Here is a 25,492-nt window from a genome sequence, read left to right as displayed (position 1 = left end):
GGTACAGTACAGACCAAAAGTTTAGACACACCTTCTCATTCAAAGAGTTTTCTTTATTTTCATGACTATGAAAATTGTAGATTCACACTGAAGGCATCAAAACTATGAATTAACACATGTGGAATTATATACATAACAAAAGTGTGAAACAACTGAAAATATGTCATATTCTAGGTTCTTCAAAGTAGCCACCTTTTGCTTTGATTACTGCTTTGCACACTCTTGGCATTCTCTTGATCGCCATACTCAGCAGAAGTTGGGCAATGTGTTTTGGGGTGTCATTTTACATATACCCATGCTGGGTGAGATAAATATCTCGGTCAAATGCCAACTTTGTATAAAAAAATGGGAAAAGTTGTCTTTTGCTGAGATATTTCTCTCACCCAGCATGGGTATATGTAAAATGACACCCCAAAACACATTCCCCAACTTCTCCTGAGTACGGCAATACCACATGTGTGACACGTTTTGATGCCTTCAGTGTGAATCTACAATTTTCATAGTCATGAAAATAAAGAAAACTCTTTGAATGAGAAGGTGTGTCCAAACTTTTGGTCTGTACTGTATATCTTCTGTTATTGTATGTGTCAGCTATCCTAATAACCTCTTGTGATTAGTGTTGAGAAAATTGAGCTTCTGATTAGAGTTGAGCGAACACCTGGATGTTCGGGTTCGAGAAGTTCGGCCGAACATCCCGGAAATGTTCGGGTTCGGGATCCGAACCCGATCCGAACTTCGTCCCGAACCCGAACCCCATTGAAGTCAATGGGGACCCGAACTTTTCGGCACTAAAACGGCTGTAAAACAGCCCAGGAAAGGGCTAGAGGGCTGCAAAAGGCAGCAACATGTAGGTAAATCCCCTGCAAACAAATGTGGATAGGGAAATTAATTAAAATAAAAATTAAATAAATAAAAATTAACCAAAATCAATTGGAGAGAGGTTCCATAGCAGAGAATCTGGCTTCCCGTCACCCACCACTGGAACAGTCCATTCTCAGATATTTAGGCCCCGGCACCCAGGCAGAGGAGAGAGGTCCCGTAACAGACAATCTGGCTTCATGTCAGCAGAGAATCAGTCTTCATGTCATAGCAGAGAATCAGGCTTCACGTCACCCACCACTGTAAGAGTCCATTTTCATAAATTTAGGCCCAGCACCCAGGCAGAGGAGAGAGGTCCCGTAACAGACAATCTGGCTTCATGTCAGCAGAGAATCAGTCTTCATATCATAGCAGAGAATCTGGCTTCCCGTTACCCACCACTGGAACAGTCCATTCTCAGATATTTAGGCCCCGGCACCCAGGCAGAGGAGAGAGGTCCCGTAACAGACAATCTGGCTTCATGTCAGCAGAGAATCAGTCTTCATATCATAGCAGAGAATCAGGCTTCACGTCAGCCACCACTGCAACAGTCCATTGTCATAAATTCAGGCCCAGCACCCAGGCAGAGGAGAGAGGTCCCGTAACAGACAATCTGGCTTCATGTCAGCAGAGAATCAGTCTGCATGTCATAGCAGAGAATGAGGCTTCACGTCACCCACCACTGCAACAGTCCATTTTCATAAATTTAGGCCCAGCACCCAGGCAGAGGAGAGAGGTCCCGTAACAGAGGATCTGGCTTCATGTCACCAGAGAATCAGTCTGCATGTCATAGCAGAGAATCAGGCTTCACGTCACCCACCACTGCAACAGTCCATTTTCATAAATTTAGGCCCAGCACCCAGGCAGAGGAGAGAGGTCCCGTAACAGAGGATCTGGCTTCATGTCACCAGAGAATCAGTCTGCATGTCATAGCAGAGAATCAGGCTTCACGTCAGCCACCACTGCAACAATCCATTGGCATATATTTAGGCCTAGCACACAGGCAGAGGAGAGAGGTCCCGTAACAGACAATCTGGCTTCATGTCAGCAGAGAATCAGTCTTGATATCATAGCAGAGAATCAGGCTTCACGTCAGCCACCAATGCAACAGTCCATTGTCAGATATTTAGGCCCAGCACCCAGGCAGAGGAGAGAGGTCCCGTAACAGAGGATCTGGCTTCATGTCAGCAGAGAATCAGTCTTCATGTCATAGCAGAGAATCAGGCTTCACGTCACCCACCACTGTAAGAGTCCATTTTCATAAATTTAGGCCCAGCACCCAGGCAGAGGAGAGAGGTCCCGTAACAGACAATCTGGCTTCATGTCAGCAGAGAATCAGTCTGCATGTCATAGCAGAGAATGAGGCTTCACGTCACCCACCACTGCAACAGTCCATTTTCATAAATTTAGGCCCAGCACCCAGGCAGAGGAGAGAGGTCCCGCAACAGAGGATCTGGCTTCATGTCAGCAGAGAATCAGTCTGCATGTCATAGCAGAGAATCAGGCTTCACGTCAGCCACCACTGCAACAGTCCATTGTCATAAATTCAGGCCCAGCACCCAGGCAGAGGAGAGAGGTCCCGTAACAGACAATCTGGCTTCATGTCACCAGAGAATCAGTCTGCATGTCATAGCAGAGAATGAGGCTTCACGTCAGCCACCACTGCAACAATCCATTGGCATATATTTAGGCCTAGCACACAGGCAGAGGAGAGGTTCATTCAACTTTGGGTAGCCTTGCAATATAATGGTAAAATGAAAATAAAAATAGGATTGAATGAGGAAGTGCCCTGGAGTCCAATAATATATGGTTATGGGGAGGTAGTTAATGTCTAATCTGGACAAGGGACGGACAGGTCCTGTGGGATCCATGCCTGGTTCATTTTTATGAACGTCAGCTTGTCCACATTGGCTGTAGACAGGCGGCTGCGTTTGTCTGTAATGACGCCCCCTGCCGTGCTGAATACACGTTCAGACAAAACGCTGGCTGCCGGGCAGGCCAGCACCTCCAAGGCATAAAAGGCTAGCTCTGGCCACGTGGACAATTTAGAGACCCAGAAGTTGAATGGGGCCGAACCATCAGTCAGTACGTGGAGGGGTGTGCACACGTACTGTTCCACCATGTTAGTGAAATGTTGCCTCCTGCTAACACGTTGCGTATCAGGTGGTGGTGCAGTTAGCTGTGGCGTGTTGACAAAAGTTTTCCACATCTCTGCCATGCTAACCCTGCCCTCAGAGGAGCTGGCCGTGACACAGCTGCCTTGGCGACCTCTTGCTCCTCCTCTGCCTTGGCCTTGGGCTTCCACTTGTTCCCCTGTGACATTTGGGAATGCTCTCAGTAGCGCGTCTACCAACGTGCGCTTGTACTCGCGCATCTTCCTATCACGCTCCAGTGCAGGAAGTAAGGTGGGCACATTGTCTTTGTAGCGTGGATCCAGCAGGGTGGCAACCCAGTAGTCCGCACAGGTTAAAATGTGGGCAACTCTGCTGTCGTTGCGCAGGCACTGCAGCATGTAGTCGCTCATGTGTGCCAGGCTGCCCAGGGTAAGGACAAGCTGTCCTCTGTGGGAGGCGTATCGTCATCGTCCTGCCTTTCCCCCCAGCCACGCACCAGTGATGGACCCGAGCTGCGTTGGGTGCCACCCCGCTGTGACCATGCTTCATCCTCATCCTCCTCCACCTCCTCCTCATCCTCGTCCTCCTCGTCCTCCAGTAGTGGGCCCTGGCTGGCCACATTTGTACCTGGCCTCTGCTGTTGCCAAAAACCTCCCTCTGAGTCACTTCGAAGAGACTGGCCTGAAAGTGCTAAAAATGACCCCTCTTCCTCCTCCTCCTCCTCCTCCTCCTGGGCCACCTCCTCTTCCATCATCGCCCTAAGTGTTTTCTCAAGGAGACATAGAAGTGGTATTGTAACGCTGATAACGGTGTCATCGCCACTGGCCATGTTGGTGGAGTACTCGAAACAGCGCAACAGGGCACACAGGTCTCGCATGGAGGCCCAGTCATTGGTGGTGAAGTGGTGCTGTTCTGTAGTGCGACTGACCCGTGCGTGCTGCAGCTGAAACTCCACTATGGCCTGCTGCTGCTCGCACAGTCTGTCCAGCATGTGCAAGGTGGAGTTCCACCTGGTGGGCACGTCGCATATGAGGCGGTGAGCGGGAAGGCCGAAGTTACGCTGTAGCGCAGACAGGCGAGCAGCGGCAGGATGTGAACGCCGGAAGCGCGAACAGACGGCCCGCACTTTATGCAGCAGCTCTGACATGTCGGGGTAGTTGTGAATGAACTTCTGCACCACCAAATTCAGCACATGCGCCAAGCAAGGGATGTGCGTCAAATTGGCTAGTCCCAGAGCTGCAACGAGATTTCGCCCATTATCACACACCACCAGGCCGGGCTTGAGGCTCACCGGCAGCAACCACTCGTCGGTCTGTTGTTCAATACCCCGCCACAACTCCTGTGCGGTGTGGGGCCTGTCCCCCAAACATATGAGTTTCAGAATGGCCTGCTGACGTTTACCCCGGGCTGTGCTGAAGTTGGTGGTGAAGGTGTGTGGCTGACTGGATGAGCAGGTGGAAGAAGAGGAGGAGGAAGCCGAGAAGGAGGAGGTGGCAACAGGAGGCAAAGAATGTTGCCCTGCGATCCTTGGCGGCGGAAGGACGTGCGCCAAACAGCTCTCCGCCTGGGGCCCAGCTGCCACTACATTTACCCAGTGTGCAGTTAGGGAGATATAGCGTCCCTGGCCGTGCTTACTGGTCCACGTATCTGTGGTTAGGTGGACCTTGCTACAGATGGCGTTGCGCAGTGCACACTTGATTTTATCGGATACTTGGTTGTGCAGGGAAGGCACGGCTCTCTTGGAGAAGTAGTGCCGGCTGGGAACAACATACTGTGGGACAGCAAGCGACATGAGCTGTTTGAAGCTGTCTGTGTCCACCAGCCTAAATGACAGCATTTCATAGGCCAGTAGTTTAGAAATGCTGGCATTCAGGGCCAGGGATCGAGGGTGGCTAGGTGGGAATTTACGCTTTCTATCAAATGTTTGTGAGATGGAGAGCTGAACGCTGGCGTGTGACATGGTTGAGACGCTTGGTGACGGAGGTGGTGGTGGTGGTGTTGGTGGTACATCCCCTGTTTGCTGGGCGGCAGGTGCCAACGTTCCTCCAGAGGCGGAGGAAGAGGCCGAGGCGGCAGCAGCAGAATAGGCCGAGGCGGCAGCAGCAGAAGAGGTAGCAGGGGGAGCCTGAGTGACTTCCTTGGTTTTAAGGTGTTTACTCCACTGCAGTTCATGCTTTGCATGCAGGTGCCTGGTCATGCAGGTTGTGCTCAGGTTCAGAACGTTAATGCCTCGCTTCAGGCTCTGATGGCACAGCGTGCAAACCACTCGGGTCTTGTCGTCAGCACATTGTTTGAAGAAGTGCCATGCCAGGGAACTCCTTGAAGCTGCCTTTGGGGTGCTCGGTCCCAGATGGCGGCGGTCAGTAGCAGGCGGAGTCTCTTGGCGGCGGGTGTTCTGCTTTTGCCCACTGCTCCCTCTTTTGCTACGCTGTTGGCTCGGTCTCACCACTGCCTCTTCCTCCGAACTGTGAAAGTCAGTGGCACGACCTTCATTCCATGTGGGGTCTAGGACCTCATCGTCCCCTGCATCGTCTTCCACCCAGTCTTGATCCCTGACCTCCTGTTCAGTCTGCACACTGCAGAAAGACGCAGCAGTTGGCACCTGTGTTTCGTCATCATCAGAGACATGCTGAGGTGGTATTCCCATGTCCTCATCATCAGGAAACATAAGTGGTTGTGCGTCAGTGCATTCTATGTCTTTCACCGCTGGGGAAGGGCTAGGTGGATGCCCTTGGGAAACCCTGCCAGCGGAGTCTTCAAACAGCATAAGAGACTGCTGCATAACTTGAGGCTGAGACAGTTTCCCTGGTATGCATGGGGGTGATGTGACAGACTGATGGGGTTGGTTTTCAGGCGCCATCTGTGCGCTTTCTGCAGAAGACTGGGTGGGAGATAATGTGAACGTGCTGGATCCACTGTCGGCCACCCAATTGACTAATGCCTGTACCTGCTCAGGCCTTACCATCCTTAGAACGGCATTGGGCCCCACCATATATCGCTGTAAATTCTGGCGGCTACTGGGACCTGAGGTAGTTGGTACACTAGGACGTGTGGATGTGGCAGAACGGCCACGTCCTCTCCCAGCACCAGAGGGTCCACTAACACCACCACGACCATGTCCACGTCCGCGTCCCTTACTAGATGTTTTTCTCATTGTTATGGTTCACCACAACAACAAATATATTATTTGGCCCAATGTATTGTATTCAAATTCAGCGGGATATAAATTTGAGGCCTAGTATTTAGGCGCTGGGTGACCGGTATGGATTTAGTGACAGAATTAGACTTGGAAATGCACAGAAGCGTGTGTGTGAAGTTATTCTGAATGACCCTATGTGCACCTTGAATATTATATACCCTTTTTGGGATAGATTTCAAATAGCTCTGATATAGCAGGAACCACTAAATTATGAAATTGCTAAATTGGGAATTGTATTTCAACCCAGAACAAAAAATGTGCTTTGACGGACACTAAATATCTTGCCCAGCAACAACAGTACAGCGGTAACGAGAGATTTAGCAGGATATAAATTTGAGGCCTAGTATTTAGGCGCTGGGTGACAGGTATGGGTTTAGTGACAGAATTAGACTTGAAAATACACAGTAGCGGGTGTGTGTGAAGTTATTCTGAATGACCCAATGTGCACCTTGAATATTATATACCCTTTTAGGGATAGATTTCAAATAGCTCTGATATAGCAGAAACCACTAAATTATGAAATTGCTAAATTGGGAATTGTACTTCAACCCAGAACAAAAAATGTGCTTTGACGGACACTAAATATCTTTCCAAGCAACAACAGTACAGCGGTAACGAGAGATTTAGCAGGATATAAATTTGAGGCCTAGTATTTAGGCGCTGGGTGACAGGTATGGGTTTAGTGACAGAATTAGACTTGGAAATACACAGTAGCGGGTGTGTGTGAAGTTATTCTGAATGACCCTATGTGCACCTTCAATATGATCTACCCTTTTAGGGATAGATTTCAAATAGCTCTGATATAGCAGAAACCACTAAATTATGAAATTGCTAAATTGGGAATTGTATTTCAACCCAGAAGAAAAAATGTGCTTTGACGGACACTAAATAACTTTCCCAGCTACAACAGGACAGCGGTAACGAGAGATTTAGCAGGATATAAATTTGAGGCCTAGTATTTAGGCGCTGGGTGACAGGTATGGGTTTAGTGACAGAATTAGACTTGAAAATACACAGTAGCGGGTGTGTGTGAAGTTATTCTGAATGACCCAATGTGCACCTTGAATATTATATACCCTTTTAGGGATAGATTTCAAATAGCTCTGATATAGCAGAAACCACTAAATTATGAAATTGCTAAATTGGGAATTGTACTTCAACCCAGAACAAAAAATGTGCTTTGACGGACACTAAATATCTTTCCAAGCAACAACAGTACAGCGGTAACGAGAGATTTAGCAGGATATAAATTTGAGGCCTAGTATTTAGGCGCTGGGTGACAGGTATGGGTTTAGTGACAGAATTAGACTTGGAAATACACAGTAGCGGGTGTGTGTGAAGTTATTCTGAATGACCCAATGTGCACCTTGAATATTATATACCCTTTTAGGGATAGATTTCAAATAGCTCTGATATAGCAGAAACCACTAAATTATGAAATTGCTAAATTGGGAATTGTACTTCAACCCAGAACAAAAAATGTGCTTTGACGGACACTAAATAACTTTCCCAGCTACAACAGGACAGCGGTAACGAGAGATTTAGCGGGATATAAATTTGAGGCCTAGTATTTAGGCGCTGGGTGACAGGTATGGGTTTAGTGACAGAATTAGACTTGGAAATACACAGTAGCGGGTGTGTGTGAAGTTATTCTGAATGACCCTATGTGCACCTTCAATATGATCTACCCTTTTAGGGATAGATTTCAAATAGCTCTGATATAGCAGAAACCACTAAATTATGAAATTGCTAAATTGGGAATTGTATTTCAACCCAGAAGAAAAAATGTGCTTTGACGGACACTAAATAACTTTCCCAGCTACAACAGGACAGCGGTAACGAGAGATTTAGCAGGATATAAATTTGAGGCCTAGTATTTAGGCGCTGGGTGACAGGTATGGGTTTAGTGACAGAATTAGACTTGAAAATACACAGTAGCGGGTGTGTGTGAAGTTATTCTGAATGACCCAATGTGCACCTTGAATATTATATACCCTTTTAGGGATAGATTTCAAATAGCTCTGATATAGCAGAAACCACTAAATTATGAAATTGCTAAATTGGGAATTGTACTTCAACCCAGAACAAAAAATGTGCTTTGACGGACACTAAATATCTTTCCAAGCAACAACAGTACAGCGGTAACGAGAGATTTAGCAGGATATAAATTTGAGGCCTAGTATTTAGGCGCTGGGTGACAGGTATGGGTTTAGTGACAGAATTAGACTTGGAAATACACAGTAGCGGGTGTGTGTGAAGTTATTCTGAATGACCCAATGTGCACCTTGAATATTATATACCCTTTTAGGGATAGATTTCAAATAGCTCTGATATAGCAGAAACCACTAAATTATGAAATTGCTAAATTGGGAATTGTACTTCAACCCAGAACAAAAAATGTGCTTTGACGGACACTAAATAACTTTCCCAGCTACAACAGGACAGCGGTAACGAGAGATTTAGCGGGATATAAATTTGAGGCCTAGTATTTAGGCGCTGGGTGACAGGTATGGGTTTAGTGACAGAATTAGACTTGGAAATACACAGTAGCGGGTGTGTGTGAAGTTATTCTGAATGACCCTATGTGCACCTTCAATATGATCTACCCTTTTAGGGATAGATTTCAAATAGCTCTGATATAGCAGAAACCACTAAATTATGAAATTGCTAAATTGGGAATTGTATTTCAACCCAGAACAAAAAATGTGCTTTGACGGACACTAAATAACTTTCCCAGCTACAACAGGACAGCGGTAACGAGAGATTTAGCAGGATATAAATTTGAGGCCTAGTATTTAGGCGCTGGGTGACAGGTATGGGTTTAGTGACAGAATTAGACTTGAAAATACACAGTAGCGGGTGTGTGTGAAGTTATTCTGAATGACCCAATGTGCACCTTGAATATTATATACCCTTTTAGGGATAGATTTCAAATAGCTCTGATATAGCAGAAACCACTAAATTATGAAATTGCTAAATTGGGAATTGTACTTCAACCCAGAACAAAAAATGTGCTTTGACGGACACTAAATAACTTTCCCAGCTACAACAGGACAGCGGTAACGAGAGATTTAGCAGGATATAAATTTGAGGCCTAGTATTTAGGCGCTGGGTGACAGGTATGGGTTTAGTGACAGAATTAGACTTGAAAATACACAGTAGCGGGTGTGTGTGAAGTTATTCTGAATGACCCAATGTGCACCTTGAATATTATATACCCTTTTAGGGATAGATTTCAAATAGCTCTGATATAGCAGAAACCACTAAATTATGAAATTGCTAAATTGGGAATTGTACTTCAACCCAGAACAAAAAATGTGCTTTGACGGACACTAAATAACTTTCCCAGCTACAACAGGACAGCGGTAACGAGAGATTTAGCGGGATATAAATTTGAGGCCTAGTATTTAGGCGCTGGGTGACCGGTATGGATTTAGTGACAGAATTAGACTGGGATATGGCCAAAAAATAACCACACTATTGCTGGTTAAATGCACTTGGTGACGGGCGCAGCTTGCCCCTGATGTAGTATATGGCCAAAAAATGAACAGACTATTGCTGGTTAAATGCACTTGGTGTCACAGCTTGACCAACCACACTACTGAGGGTTAAATGCACTTGGTGACGGGCGCAGCTTGCCCCTGATGTAGTATATGGCCAAAAAATAAACAGACTATTGCTGGTTAAATGCACTTGGTGTGACAGCTTCACCCTGATGTAGGCTTTAGCCAGAAAACAACCACACCATTGAGGGTTAAATGCACTTGGTGACAGGCGCAGCTTGCCCCTGATTTTGTATATGGCCAAAAAATGAACAGACTATTGCTGGTTAAATGCACTTGGTGTGACAGCTTCACCCTGATGTAGGCTTTAGCCAAAAAACAACCACACCATTGAGGGTTAAATGCACTTGGTGACAGGCGCAGCTTGCCCCTGATTTTGTATATGGCCAAAAAATGAACAGACTATTGCTGGTTAAATGCACTTGGTGTGACAGCTTCACCCTGATGTAGGCTTTAGCCAAAAAACAACCACACCATTGAGGGTTAAATGCACTTGGTGACAGGCGCAGCTTGCCCCTGATTTTGTATATGGCCAAAAAATGAACAGACTATTGCTGGTTAAATGCACTTGGTGTGACAGCTTCACCCTGATGTAGGCTTTAGCCAAAAAACAACCACACCATTGAGGGTTAAATGCACTTGGTGACAGGCGCAGCTTGCCCCTGATTTTGTATATGGCCAAAAAATGAACAGACTATTGCTGGTTAAATGCACTTGGTGTGACAGCTTCACCCTGATGTAGGCTTTAGCCAAAAAACAACCACACCATTGAGGGTTAAATGCACTTGGTCGCAGCTTGTGCTGGCGCACCACAAGACACAAAATGGCCGCCGATCACCCCAGAAAAATGTGACTGACAAACGGTCTGGGCAGCCTAAAAACAGTGAGCAATTGAGGATCAGCAGCTCAATGATCCACAGCTGCAGATCGATCAGTTAATCAAGTCCTTTGGAGGAGTTAATCTGCCTAATCTCGCCCTACTGTCGCAGCCGCAACCTCTCCCTACGCTAATCAGAGCAGAGTGACGGGCGGCGCTATGTGACTCCAGCTTAAATAGAGGCTGGGTCACATGGTGCTCTGGCCAATCACAGCCATGCCAATAGTAGGCATGGCTGTGATGGCCTCTTGGGGCAAGTAGTATGACGCTTGTTGATTGGCTGCTTTGCAGCCTTTCAAAAAGCGCCAAGAAAGCGTCACAAAAGCGCCAAGAAAGCGACGAACACCGAACCCGAACCCGGACTTTTACGAAAATGTCCGGGTTCGGGTCCGTGTCACGGACACCCCAAAATTCGGTACGAACCCGAACTATACAGTTCGAGTTCGCTCATCCCTACTTCTGATCCAAGACCCTAAGTCAATTCGCTCAAAACTTTGTTTTAATGCTGTACGGGTACCTGTCTCTGTACAGCATTAAACGTATGGCCTCCGGCGAGGTGAAATTCATTACCACTGAAGTCTCACGGGAAGCCGATTTCAGATCCAAGATTTAAAATGGTTTTCAAGTTCTAAAATCGAAGTCTGAATTCATTCACCGAAGTCCCGAGAGACTTCAGTGATAACGAATTTCCCTCACCGGAGGCCATACATTTGTATGCTGTATGGAGACAAATCTCTGTACAGCATTCAAAGTTTTGAGTTAATCAACTTCGGATCTTGGATCTAAAGCTCGTTTTGCTGAACACTACTTGTGATTTGAACAGAAAAATCAATAGAACAATAGTAAATAAAAATGTATTAAATTGAAATGTGCCAACCTTCCTTTTTTTGCTTCAATACTGTATGCCAACTCTTTGAGGTTATAACTTTTTTTCAGACTGCAGTAAATGCATATTTTTATGTCTTTTCTCAATTCACCTTAACAGTTGGACATTGATTATAATGTCACTTTGTAGTGTATTTTTCATCCCTGCAGGAAAACAACTGAGGCTTAAAAACTGATGTTCTAAAGGTGACCGCTGTTGTTGAAAACAAAAATTTTATGATTGAATTTCTAGACTCACCAGAAAAGTGTTATAGAAAATCTTTACATCTTAATGGATATTTCATATGACTTGTATTATGTTCATGGTATAATCTTGTGTTGAGTCAAATTATTTGTAGAAAATGCTAAGCAAAAAATAAATCTTAAAGTAGTGACTAGAGATGAGCTAAAAACCACGAAGTGGAATTCGATCCAAATTTCAGGAAAAATTCGATTCACACAGAAGTCAAATTTCCTCACACTTCGTGGTACCGAATCGCATTTTTTCCTAAAATAGCTGCTGCACATCTTAGAATATGGAGCAAGGAACTCTGGGAACGAGGGATCACTCACAATGCCATGCATGCAGCCAATCAGCAGCCAGCCAGGACCTGTAATGTCACAGCCCTATAAATAGCCTCAGCGATCTTGTTTGCTGCCATTTTTCAGTGTACTTGGTGCAGGGAGAGACGTGACAGGCGCTAGGGACAGTGTTATGAAAGACTTTATTTTGCTGAAAAAAAGATTTACACGTTTAAAAGATCATTCAAAGTGTAGGTGTCACGGAAGGTGCACAGGAAACCAGAAGACACAAAATGAACATCCGACTCACTGGATCCAAAGCTAAGGAACAAAAGGGAGAGCCCTGCATCAGACCTGGCTCTCTCCCTGACTGCTCAGCCTATGCGAAAATCCCAATGGTAGATGATCACATATCCTCGTACCTTGACTGTATAACACCTGAACACCCTATAATAGTGAGGGGACACGGCCACCAGCTCCCTACACTTGATACGAAGGGAGTCAAGGTCACCTGGGATCCAGCAAACAGAAAAACACAAATGAATGAACAAAACTTATCTGTAGAAGACTCGGAAGTAGGATCAGCATGCACACACTCCAGGAAGGAATATAAATCGCAAAGTGAATCAGTCTGGGAAGGGATTTAAAGGGATGCAATCAGTGCAACTACATGACAGCTGAGAGAGGCTAACAAGATGAGAAAATGAAAGCAAAACAAAAGGAAGCTTAAGGAGGAGGTTCTGAAAGGCATCTGTCAGAGCTTCTCAGATGTCTGGTGGTGACAGTAGGAAAAGAATAGGGAGGCATTATCCATACTATAGGGAGAGAGCAGGGACCAATAGGGGAGTGTAAAGCCTGGTTAATAGAAGAGGTTCTATTACACCTTGCTGCTTTTAGGTTTGCACTATATGATAGCTCAGTAATTCCAGCAAACCTTGATTGTTATTGGGATGCAAGTGTTGTGTGATACAGCCATTTACGGGGTCTATTAATAGGAAAAATAAGTATGTGTTATTAGCCGTTCTGAAATAAATGCACATTGTTATACAGCTATTTTCGGGGTGTATTAATAGGAAATATACTTATGTCTTATTAGCCATTCTGCGGGGAAAGTACATTGTTATAAAGCCATTTGTGGAGTGTATTAATAGGAAATATATGAAAGTCTTATTAGCCGTTCTACGGTGAACGTACATTGTTATACAGCCATTTTTGTGGTGTATTAATAAGAAAAAAAGTACGTCTTATTAGCCGTTCTGTGGTGAAGTTACATTGTACTACAGGTATTTTTGGGGTGTTTTAATAGGAAAAAAAAGTATGTTTTATTAGCCGTTCTGCGGTGAATTTACATTGTTCTACAGCCTTTTTTGGGGTGTATTAATAGGAAAAAAACTAGGGACAGGAAACAACGTGGAGATCTTTAAATAACCCCTCCCCTTACTTGTTCCAGTTGTTTCCTGTCCCTCTGGGATAGCGTGGAGATCTCCAGGAGGTAAAGCCATGTGTATGATGCCCAGCCTGCTCTTTTCCTGGATTAGGAGGAAGGCTGGGCAGTGAGCAGGATCACGGGGCCCGAGGTGTGGCCCTTCCTGGTCTTTGGCATAAGTTCTGCGGTGGAGGCAGCGCTAGGCAGGGTCCGTGCAAAATCTCGTGAGAAGACGCTGGGTCAGGTGAGTGGAGGCAGAAGAGATTCTCGGTGGGCTCGAGATCTCAAGGAGCGCTTTGGGACCGGTCACTTCCCCCTAGGCAACAAGCTGTTTAAAACCTGGAGAGAAATACTGTAATCTTGGCAGCATCTCCTCATTTCATCAGGATGTCAGGGCCGAGTGAGTCCGACACCATACGCAAGTCTGCAGACCAGGCAAACGCCCTTAGCCCGGTGAGTCCTCCTCCCCTGTATATTGGTGACCTATTTTGCTCACTCATTGGAGGTGATATGATGCTAATACACCATAAGTTATAGCTATCTGCTGCTTCCGCCTAATTATCTGTTTGGTATACCCTTATACCCGCAGCTAAAGGATTTAAGCACATTAAAAGTGCTCCATATGCAAGAAAAGTCTACCTCCTGAACATAAAAATCCTCTTTGCTCCAAATGTCTGGATAAACTAATATCTGAAGAATCGCCATCTCTATTAGATATTATCAGAACTATAATTAACCACCTCAGCCCCCCTAGCTTAAACACCCTTAATGACTAGACCACCTTTTACAATTCTGCACTACACTACTTTCACCGTTTATTGCTCGGTCATGCAACTTACCACCCAAATGAATTTTACCTCCTTTTCTTCTGACTAATAGAGCTTTCATTTGGTGGTATTTCATTGCTGCTGGCATTTTAACTTTTTTTGTTATTAATCGAAATCTAACGAAATTTTTGCAAAAAAATTTCATTTTTCACTTTTAGTTGTAAATTTTTTTTAAAAAAATTGCATCTATATATAAATTTTTCGCTAAATTTATTGTTCTACATGTCTTTGATCAAAAAAAATGTTTGGGTAAAAAAAATGGTTTGGGTAAAAGTTATAGCGTTTACAAACTATGGTACAAAAATGTGAATTTCCGCTTTTTGAAGCAGCTCTGACTTTCTGACTACCTGTCATGTTTCCTGAGGTTCTACAATGCCCAGACAATAGAAAACCCACACAAATGACCCCATTCTGGAAAGTAGACACCCTAAGGTATTTGCTGATGGGCATAGTGAGTTCATAGAATTTTTTATTTTTTGTCACAAGTTAGCAGAAAATGATGATTTTTTTATTTTTATTTTTTCCTTACAAAGTCTCATATTCCACTAACTTGTGACAAAAAAAAAAAAACTTCCATGAACTCACTATGCCCATCACGAAATACCTTGGGGTGTCTTCTTTCCAAAATGTGGTCACTTGTGGGGTAGTTATACTGCCCTGGCTTTTTAGGGGCCCTAATGCGTAAGAAGTAGTTTGAAATCAAAATGTGTAAAAAAAGCCCTGTGAAATCCTAAAGGTGCTCTTTGGAATGTGGGCCCCTTTGCCCACCTAGGCTGCAAAAAAGTGTCACACATGTGGTATCGCCGTACTCAGGAGAAGTTGGAAAATGTGTTTTGGGGTGTCATTTTACATATACCCATGCTGGGTGAGAGAAATATCTCAGCAAAAGACAACTTTTCCCATTTTTTTATACAAAGTTGGCATTTGACCAAGATATTTATCTCACCCAGCATGGGTATATGTAAAAAGACACCCCAAAACACATTGCCCAACTTTTCCTGAGTATGGTGATACCACATGTGTGACACTTTTTTGCAGCCTACACGCGCAAAGGTGCCCAAATTCCTTTTAGGAGGGCATTTTTAGACATTTGGATTCCAGACTTCTTCTCACGCTTTAGGGCCCCTCTAAAATGCTAGGGCAGTATGAATACCCCACATGTGACCCCATTTTGGAAAGAAGACACCCCAAGGTATTCAATGAGGGGCATGGCGAGTTCATAGAAGATTTTTTTGGGGGGCACAAGTTAGCGGAAATTGATTTTTTTTTTGTTTTTTCTCACAAAGTCTCCCTTTCCGCTAACTTGGGACAAAAAGTTCAATCTTTCATGGACTCAATATTCCCCTCAGCGAATACCTTGGGGTGTCTTCTTTCCGAAATGGGGTCACATGTGGGGTATTTATACTGCCCTGGCATTTTAGGGGCCCTAAAGCGTGAGAAGAAGTCTGGAATATAAATGTCTAAAAAATGTTACGCATTTGGATTTCGTGAGGGGTATGGTGAGTTCATTTGAGATTTTATTTTTTTACACAAGTTAGTGGAATATGAGACTTTGTAAAAAAAAAATAATAATAATCAATTTCCGCTAACTTGTGCAAAATAAATGTCTAAATGGAGCCTTACAGGGGGGTGATCAATGACAGGGGGGTGATCAGGGAGTCTATATGGGGTGATCACCCCCTATCATTGATCACCCCCCTGTAAGGCTCCATTCAGATGTCCGAATGTGTTTTGCGGATCTGATCCATGGATGCGTTGATCCGTAAAACACATATGGACGCCTGAATGGAGCCTTACAGGGGGGGGTGATCAATGACAGGGGGGTGATCAGGGAGTGTATATGGGGTGATCACCCCCCTGTCATTGATCACCCCCCTGTAAGGCTCCATTCAGACGTCCGTACGTGTTTTACGGATCCGATCCATGGAAGCGTGGATCCGTAAAACACATACGGACGTTTGAATGGAGCCTTACAGGGGGGTGATCAATGACAGGGGGGTGATCAATGGCAGGGGGTGATCAGGGAGTCTATATGGGGTGATCACCCCTCTGTCATTGATCACCCCCCTGTAAGGCTCCATTCAGACGTCCGTATGTGTTTTTTCCGGATCCCATTCATGGATGCGTGGATCCGTAAAACACATACGGACGTCTGAATGGAGCCTTACAGGGGGGTGATCATCCCATATAGACTCCCTGATCACCCTCCTGTAAGGCTCCATTCAGACATCCTTATGTGTTTTACGGATCCACGCATCCATGGATCGGATCTGCATAACACATACGGACGTCTGAATGGAGCCTTACAGGGGGGTGATCAGGGATTCTATATGGGATGATCACCCCCCTGTAAGGCTCCATTCAGATGTCCGTATGTGTTTTGGGGATCCAATCCATGGATGCGTGGATCCGTAAAACACATACGGACGTCTGAATGGAGCCTTACAGGGGGGTGATCAATGACAGGGGGGTGATCAAAGAGTGTATATTGGGTGATCACCCCCCTGTCATTGATTACCCCCCTGTAAGGCTCCATTCAGACGGCCGTATGTGTTTTGCGGATCCGATCCATGGATGCATGGATCCTTAAAACACATACGGACGTCTGAATGGAGCCTTACAGGGGGGTGATCAATGACAGGGGGGTGATCAGGGAGTCTGTATGGGGTGAATACCCCTCTGTCATTGATCACCCCCCTGTAAGGCTCCATTCACAGGGGGGTGATCAGGGATTCTATATGGGATGATCACCCCCCTGTAAGGCTCCATTCAGATGTCCGTATGTGTTTTGGGGATCCAATCCATGGATGCGTGGATCCGTAAAACACATACGGACGTCTGAATGGAGCCTTACAGGGGGGTGATCAATGACAGGGGGGTGATCAAAGAGTGTATATTGGGTGATCACCCCCCTGTCATTGATCACCCCCCTGTAAGGCTCCATTCAGACGGCCGTATGTGTTTTGCGGATCCGATCCATGGATGCATGGATCCTTAAAACACATACGGACGTCTGAATGGAGCCTTACAGGGGGGTGATCAATGACAGGGGGGTGATCAGGGAGTCTATATGGGGTGAACACCCCTCTGTCATTGATCACTCCCCTGTAAGGCTCCATTCAGACGTCCGTATGTGTTTTGCGGATCCGATCAATGGATCCGTGGATCCGTAAAACACATACGGACATCTGAATAGAGCCTAACAGGGGGGTGATCAATGACAGGGGGGTGATCAGGGAGTCTATATCGGGTGATTAGGGGTTAATAAGTGACAGGGGGGGTGTATGTAGTGTAGTGTGGTGCTTGGTGCTACTTTACTGAGCTGCCTGTGTCCTCTGGTGGTCGATCCAAGCAAAAGGAACCACCAGAGGACCAGGTAGCAGGTATATTAGATGCTGTTATCAAAACAGCGTCTAATATACCTGTTAGGGGTTAAAAAAATTGCATCTACAGCCTGCCAGCAAACGATCGCCGCTGGCAGGCTGTAGATCCAGTCTCTTACCTTCCGATCCTGTGAACGTGCGCGCCTCGCGATTTGACGCGTATATGCGTCACTCTGCCTGGGACAGCCCCCTCCGGACCGCGATCCTGCGTTAGGCGGTCCGGAGGCGGTTAAAGGGAACCTGTCATGTGGATATTTGATTATAATCTAACTAATTATATACAATCATTAACTACTAAAAAGTGCCTTGGCTGTATTCACTTACTGGTGTGACAGAGAGTTACCTCATAATATATACACAAAGATGCCACATTCCGCATGCTAATGCTGATTTGAGTCCAGCGTAATGTCGGTGAGTCCAGCGTTTTTTTAATTCAGAGCTATATCCACTCCCCTGCCTACCTGCTGCTGATTCATATGGAAAATAATTGTCAATCAGCAGCAGGTAGGCGGGGAGAATCAGGAGCTCATGAATATTCAGGACTCATCATCATGAGCTGGAGCTTTTCAATACAAGATGTTGGCAGATTGACTGGTTCAATTAAAGAAAGTGACCCAGCATTTTGCTAAGAGAATCAGTCACTTATTTATGTTTCCCTTAGTTAGGACACCATAAAACTGGTGACAGGTTCCCTTTAAACTAGAGTAAATACAAGGCACCACTCCATGGGAACATGTAAGTGGATATCATTCTGCACTGTTTGTGTGAAGCACTTAAGGGAGTATCCCTTTGAGTAGGGCATGTTAGAGAGCAATATACCATGCTAGGGCCACTCAAGAGGATATCACACTATGTGGGCTACATAGAGGGCATGCAAGGGGTCATTTAAGGGGGTACCACTCTGTAAAGGGGCATTAAAGGGGGTATCACTATATGAATCCACTTAACGGGACATTACAGAGTGTGTGTGGGGGCCACTTAAGGGGCATCAATCTGTGAGCTGGACACTTAGGAAGAATTACTGTGTGGGGGGCACTAAAGGGGACCTTATTCTGAGTTGGATGGCACTTAAGGGACATCAAACTGAGAGGGGGCACTTAGAGGCATCATATTCTGTGGCAGGTACTAAAAGGGCATCACGCAGTCTGAGGGGCACTAAGTTACATCATTACTGTCTGGGGTACTCTAAGAGGCATTATTATTATAGATGGCACTAAGGGAACCTTCTTATTGTGTTGGAGCACTAACGGAGCATCCTTAAAGTGTGGGGAAGCACGAAGGGGGATCCATTACTGTGGGAAGCATAAAAGGATATCTAATCAGAATTGTGTGACTTATTGTAAACAAAACAACTTGCAGCGGCATGCTACGTCTTGTTCTCCTTGCATATTTTTGTGACCTGGACCTTTGCCAGATGACAGACTCGAGTATGTGGACCTTAACAAAAGTATTGGAATACCCCTGATCTAAACCCATACAAGAACAGGAAGCAGGTTTGTGATCTGTGATCTTCTTCCTATTCCTGCACATAGCCTGCTCTTCCCCTCCAGCCCATCCTCTTTCTCCTCCTCCACACAGAGCAATATGAGAACTGCAAGTGCAGTATATGCAGCTCTAATTAAGGCTAGATCGATTTAGGTCCTGCATTAAAACCAAGATTCTTGGCTCTAAAACAGGACCAAGAATGTGGCTCTAGCTGCTTTCTAGCCTTAGAGCTTTCCAAAGCGACCTCCATCTACAGTCAAACAGCCTGAGCTGAAGTCTTATAAAACCATATTGTCCTGTTTTGCTTTAAATATAAAGACTTTAAAAATGACAAGTGATTTGCAATGGCATTATACAGTATATACCATAGATCAGGGATGCTCAACCTGCGGCCCTCCAGCTGTTGCAAAACTACAACTCCCAGCATGCCTTAATAGCTGTAGGCTTCCCAGTCATGCTGGGAATTGTAGTTTTGCAACCGCTGGAGGGCCGTAGGTTGAGCATCCCTGCCGTAGATTAATCTACATACAGTACATAAACAAATAACTGTGCAGGCATGAAGCTTGGGGGAAATGCTGGGGAACTTGGCTGGCCTTTGCGGTGGACAAAGTGTGTGCTTCACTTTTCACCACACCCAGAGATTAAACCGTTGATCCTACATTAGGCTACTTTCACACTGGCGTTTCTGGGTCCGCTTGTGAAATCCGTTTCAGGGCTCTCACAAGCAGCCCAAAACGGATTAGTTTAGCTCCAATGCATTCTAAATAGATAAGGATCTGTTCAGAATGCATCAATTTGGCTGTGTTTGGTCTCCGTTGCGTTTTTTAGACGGTCACTAAAACTCAGCTTGCAGCGTTTTGGTGACCGTCTGACTATGCGCAGCCAAACAGATCCGTCCTGACTTATAATGTAAGTCTATGGGGACGGATCCGTTTTTCACTGACACAATATGGTGCAATTGAAAACGGATCCGTCCCCCATTGACTTGCAGTATAAGTCAAGACGGATCAGTTTTGACTTAAGACTTTTTTTTAATGAATAATGCAAACTGATCCGTTATTAACGGATACAAGCATTTCCATTATTGGTGTGGATCCGTCTGTGCAGATACAAGACAGATCCGCACCAAACGCGAGTGTGAAAGTAGCCTTAAATGTTGAAACCTATGGCAGCTGTGCATTGCCTACCATATTGATTGGTCAGGGTCATGTAGGCAACTGCCTTATTTTGGAACATTACAGCAATCTTAGTTGGGCTTGGTATTATATCATTACTTCCATATTGTATCATTATATTATTGGGCACTATATAATATACCATAGGAGTCATTAAGAGAAGATAGCTCACGGGACACCAGGCAACCTAAGGACAGCACTGCATGGGGATTTTAGCTCTGCATGGGGATTTTTGGCTATTGGAGAACTGCAGGTGAGCAATGAAGTTCACTAATCCTGGCAGGAGATTTTAAGGGATAAAGCCTCATTCACACGTTAGTGTTTCACGGACGTGTGCTGTACGTGTTCTCCACGGACAGAACATGTCCCCATTCATTTTAATGTGTGTATTCAGACATCAGTGGGTCAGTGTTTTTAGCACGGGTGTATGCCCAATTTTGTCCGTGTTCACGGATCAATCGCGTCCATTATAGTCTATGGTTCCGTGAAAACCACAGATGCAACACGGGTGCCATCTGTGTTGCATCTGTGTTTCACGGATCATTAAGAAGCGATGCTTTGAAAATAATTTTTCAGCTGTTTAGTGTCAGTGAAACACGGATGCAACACGGACAGCAAAAAATGGACACACGGACCCAACAGGGATCCTACACGAACAGCTTCACGGATGCATCACTGACGACCTGTTCACGGATTTGAGCACGGACACAGACATGTGAATGAGGCTTAACTTGCATTGACACAATGCTAATACTGTACAGTACATCTGTGCTAAATACACCGTTATTGTGTATATTATATGCTGTAGTAGTGATGATGACTTTTTTATTTGAACAAACTTACTTAACAGTATATTGATACCTTATTCTAAAGCAAGCCATTTGATAATGAATATGTAGGTACCGAAAATAAACTATTTGAAGTGGCAATCAATATGGTAGACTCACAAAGATAGCATTTTGTTCTTTAAACTTTGTTCTTTATCTTTTTATCACATCTTTTTATATGACATTTTACAAGCAGTATTGTGCCATTTGCCACGCTTCCGTCAAAACTCTGCTTTGATTTAAAAAAAATTAAAGTCTTATCTGTTCACTGTTTTAATTTAAGTCTAATCTGTGGATGAAGGATGCTGCACATGAACAACAATGAGCAAAGGGTGACATTTAAACAACTAAGACAATGGACTCTAAATGTCTGTGCGGTCAGGAAATATCTCTGATCCTATGTTTTAAAATGGCTGATTGTGCAGATGCTGAGCTGGGGCCTGTTTTCAGTGACAGTAGGGCTCTCTGTAGAGAAGACAAGGAAAGCTTTACACTGTCCCTACTTTCCTTATTTCTCTATATACAACGCTAAACTAGTGCTGTGTATAGAGATCAGGAAGCACTATGCCTCTCCGTGTTCCGGTCCCAGTGGTCATGTGACTGCCGGATGCCGGAAGTCTGCACGAGCTGCTGGTTCTTACCAGATCCTGAGCAGCTCTGCAGTAAGGATGTACAATGCCAGTGCTGTATAGAGCCATACAACCTCTCTTGGGGCTGTATTCCTCCTGTAACTGGGGCTACTTTGTCAGCTCCAGTTACAGAAGAAATGAGCAAAAATAAAAAATTAAATGTAATGTTAGATGTCCCCAAAAAGACTTATATGACCTTATGGGGCACAAAGTGTAAAATAAAATAAAAATGTTATTAAATGAAATGAAAAAAGTGTTTTATACAAATAAAGAAATTCACATGATCTACCTTGTCAGTTGAACGACTTAAAACAAAAAAAAACTATGCCAGAACAGCCATTTTTGGTCACCTTGCCTCACAAAAAACTTGTGAAAAATATCATGAGACCAAAAAGTACCAGAAAATGGTGTCAATTAAAAAATCTAATCTTGCAAACAATGAGCCCCCACACAATTAGAATGATAAAAAAAAATGACTTTCAGAATATAGCAACACAATAATATTTTTTTTTTTTCAAAAATGCCTTTATTGTGTAAAAGTAGCAAAACTCATTAAAAAAACTACATAAAATTGGTATCTGTCTAATTGTACTGACAGTCACAATAAAGCAAAAAGCAATGGCAGAATTGCTGCCTTTTCTTCAACCTGCTTCCCAAAAAACTAAATAAAAATAGTACCAATAAAATGATTGCAAGGATAAAAGGCCAAATTAGGCCAAAATGTCACATATTTGTACAGCCGCTTCTCCAATAAACTACTAACATTCCTGAAACTATATTGCTGGAGTATTTTGTCTACTGTTTCAAAAATGGGGTCACTGTAGGGGGTACCTCTAAACTCTTCATATGTGACATACCTCCCAAAAATCATTCCAGGTGACCTAGGTCATCAATAGTAAAATAGTAAAAACCAGGACAAAACCTTTAACAAGGTTCAACAAGTATACATTGTACTGCTCCTGTTACTAACTCATGATGTACTATTCCCACATATGGTTCACATCACCATAAAACTGATTTATTTGTGAATATAAAAAATGTAAAAAAAAACACTCTTTATACAGTATTTCTATATGCTAACTTGAAATGCCTTTGAATAGAAAAAATCCAGACCTACTCCATAAAACTGGAGTTTAAAAACTGCATACACAGAATGCTGGTGTATTTCACGCATTTCAAGAAGCTAGGCTGCTTCTAATGGACTTAGTGTCAGATTTTTTTTATTCACTTTGGATGTGATGCCTTACTATCCTCCAGGTGCAGACACACTCAGCAGAGGGCCCCTGTGCAAGGAATGTGCCTCATCCTCAGACAACCATATCAGATCCTCAGAACCCCATATTAGATTTCCAGACCCCCATATCAGATGCTAAGGCTCCCATATCAGATGCTCAGACCCTCATATGAGATGCTCAGGCACCCATATAAGATGCTCATACCCCCATATCAGATGCTCATACCCCCATATCAGATGATCAGACCCTCATAAGAGATGCTCAGGCCCCCATATAAGATGCTCAGGTCCCCATATCAGATGCTTAGGCTCCCAAATCAGATGCTTAGACCCTAATATGAGATGCTTATGCACCCATATAAGATGCTCATACCCCCATATCAGCTACTCAGACCCTCATAAGAGATGCTCAGTGCCCCATATAAGATGCTCAGGTCCCCATATCAGATGCTCAGACCCTCATAAGAGATTCTCAGGCCCCCATATAAGATGCTCAGACCCTTATAAGAGATTCTCAGGCCCCCATATCAGATGTTCAGGCCCCCATATCGATGCCCAGACTCCCATATGAGATCAGGTTAGAATCAAAATAAACTTATCTCTCCTGCTCCACCGCTGCTCTCCATGTCTGGCAGTCTTTCCTACAGTCACTGCTCACTGGTCACCTCTGGCCTGCACTACACTGTCACCTGACTGTGTATAATGTCAGGTCATAGTGCACGCTGTACATCCTGGCGCTGTCAGGACAGTGCAGCGTAGCCTGGAGGAGACCAGGGAGGAGGGGTGAGTACAGTGCTTACAGTGCTTCACTCCCCCACCTCATGCAGACCAGTGAGTACTCACTAGTATTCACTTTATAATATGGAGTGCGTCTTAAAAAGCCCTGTGAGCCCCTGGCTTAGGGGATGGTCACAACTATGAATGCTGCGACCCCTATAGCTACGCCACTGAATTGTGGCAGCGGCCGCACAAGTACAGCATATCTACCATATTTTCCGCTTTATAAAACGCGCCAGGCTATAAGACGAACAGAAAATCAGGAAAAATATTTTCTAGGTCCTCTTTAACCACTTAAGGACCACAGGTTTATACCCACCTAGTGACCAGGCCCTTTTTTACAAATCGGCACTCCACAACTTTAGCGGTTTATTGCTCGGTCATGCAACTTACCACCCAAATGAATTTTACCTCCTTTTCTTCTCACTAATAGAGCTTTCATTTGGTGGTATTTCATTGCTGCTGACATTTTTACTTTTTTTGTTATTAATCGAAATTTAACAATTTTTTTGCAAAAAAATGACATTTTTCACTTTCAGTTGTAAAATTTTGCAAAAAAAACGACATCCATATATAAATGTTTCACAAAATTTATTGTTCTACATGTCTTTGATTAAAAAAAATGTTTGGGTAAAAAAAATGGTTTGGGTAAAAGTTATAGCGTTTACAAACTATGGTACAAAAATGTGAATTTCCGCTTTTTGAAGCAGCTCTGACTTTCTGAGCACCTGTCATGTTACCTGAGGTTCTACAATGCCCAGACAGTAGAAAACCCCCACAAATGACCCCATTTCGGAAAGTAGACACCCTAAGGTATTCACTGATGGGCATAGTGAGTTCATAGAACTTTTTATTTTTTGTCACAAGTTAGCAGAAAATGATGATTTGATTTTTTTGATTTTCTTTTTCTTACAAAGTCTCATATTCCACTAACTTGTGACAAAAAACTCACTATGTCCATCACAAAATACCTTGGGGTGTCTTCTTTCCAAAATGGGGTCACTTGTGGGGTAGTTATACTGCCCTGGCATTTTAGGGGCCCATATGCGTGAGAAGAAGTTTGAAATCAAAATCTGTAAAAAATGACCGGTGAAATCCGAAAGGTGCTCTTTGGAATGTGTGCCCCTTTGCCCACCTAGGCTGCCAAAAAGTGTCACACATCTGGTATCACCGTACTCAGGAGAAGTTGGGGAATGTGTTTTGGGGTGTCATTTTACATATACCCATGCTGGGTGAGAGAAATATCTTGGCAAAAGACAACATTTCCCATTTTTTTATACAAAGTTGGCATTTGACCAAGATATTTATCTCACCCAGCATGGGTATATGTAAAATGACACCCCAAAAGACATTCCCCAACTTCTCCTGAGTACGGCGATACCAGATGTGTGACACTTTTTTGCAGCCTCGATGCGCAAAAGTGCCCAAATTCCTTTTAGGAGGGCATTTTTAGACATTTGGATCCCAGACTTCTTCTCACGCTTTAGGCAGTGGCGTCTCTAGCTTTCAAATTTTGGGGGGGCACACTGGGGGCCAGGACAAAAGTAGGGGGGCAGCTATAACAACGATACATTTACACAAGTATGCTGTAGAAATGCTGCGATACTTTACCCAATACCTAAAACCGCAAACGGGAAGAAAAACACCAATCACTCAGATTTCAACATGTCCTAGCTGCCTGGGCATGCTGGAATTACTACAATTACAGCATCTACCGGCTGTGTCAAGTCCC

Source organism: Bufo gargarizans, chromosome 1, assembly GCF_014858855.1.
Source record: "Bufo gargarizans isolate SCDJY-AF-19 chromosome 1, ASM1485885v1, whole genome shotgun sequence".
Lineage (NCBI taxonomy): Eukaryota > Metazoa > Chordata > Amphibia > Anura > Bufonidae > Bufo > Bufo gargarizans.
Note: the sequence above shows the minus strand (reverse complement) of the source record.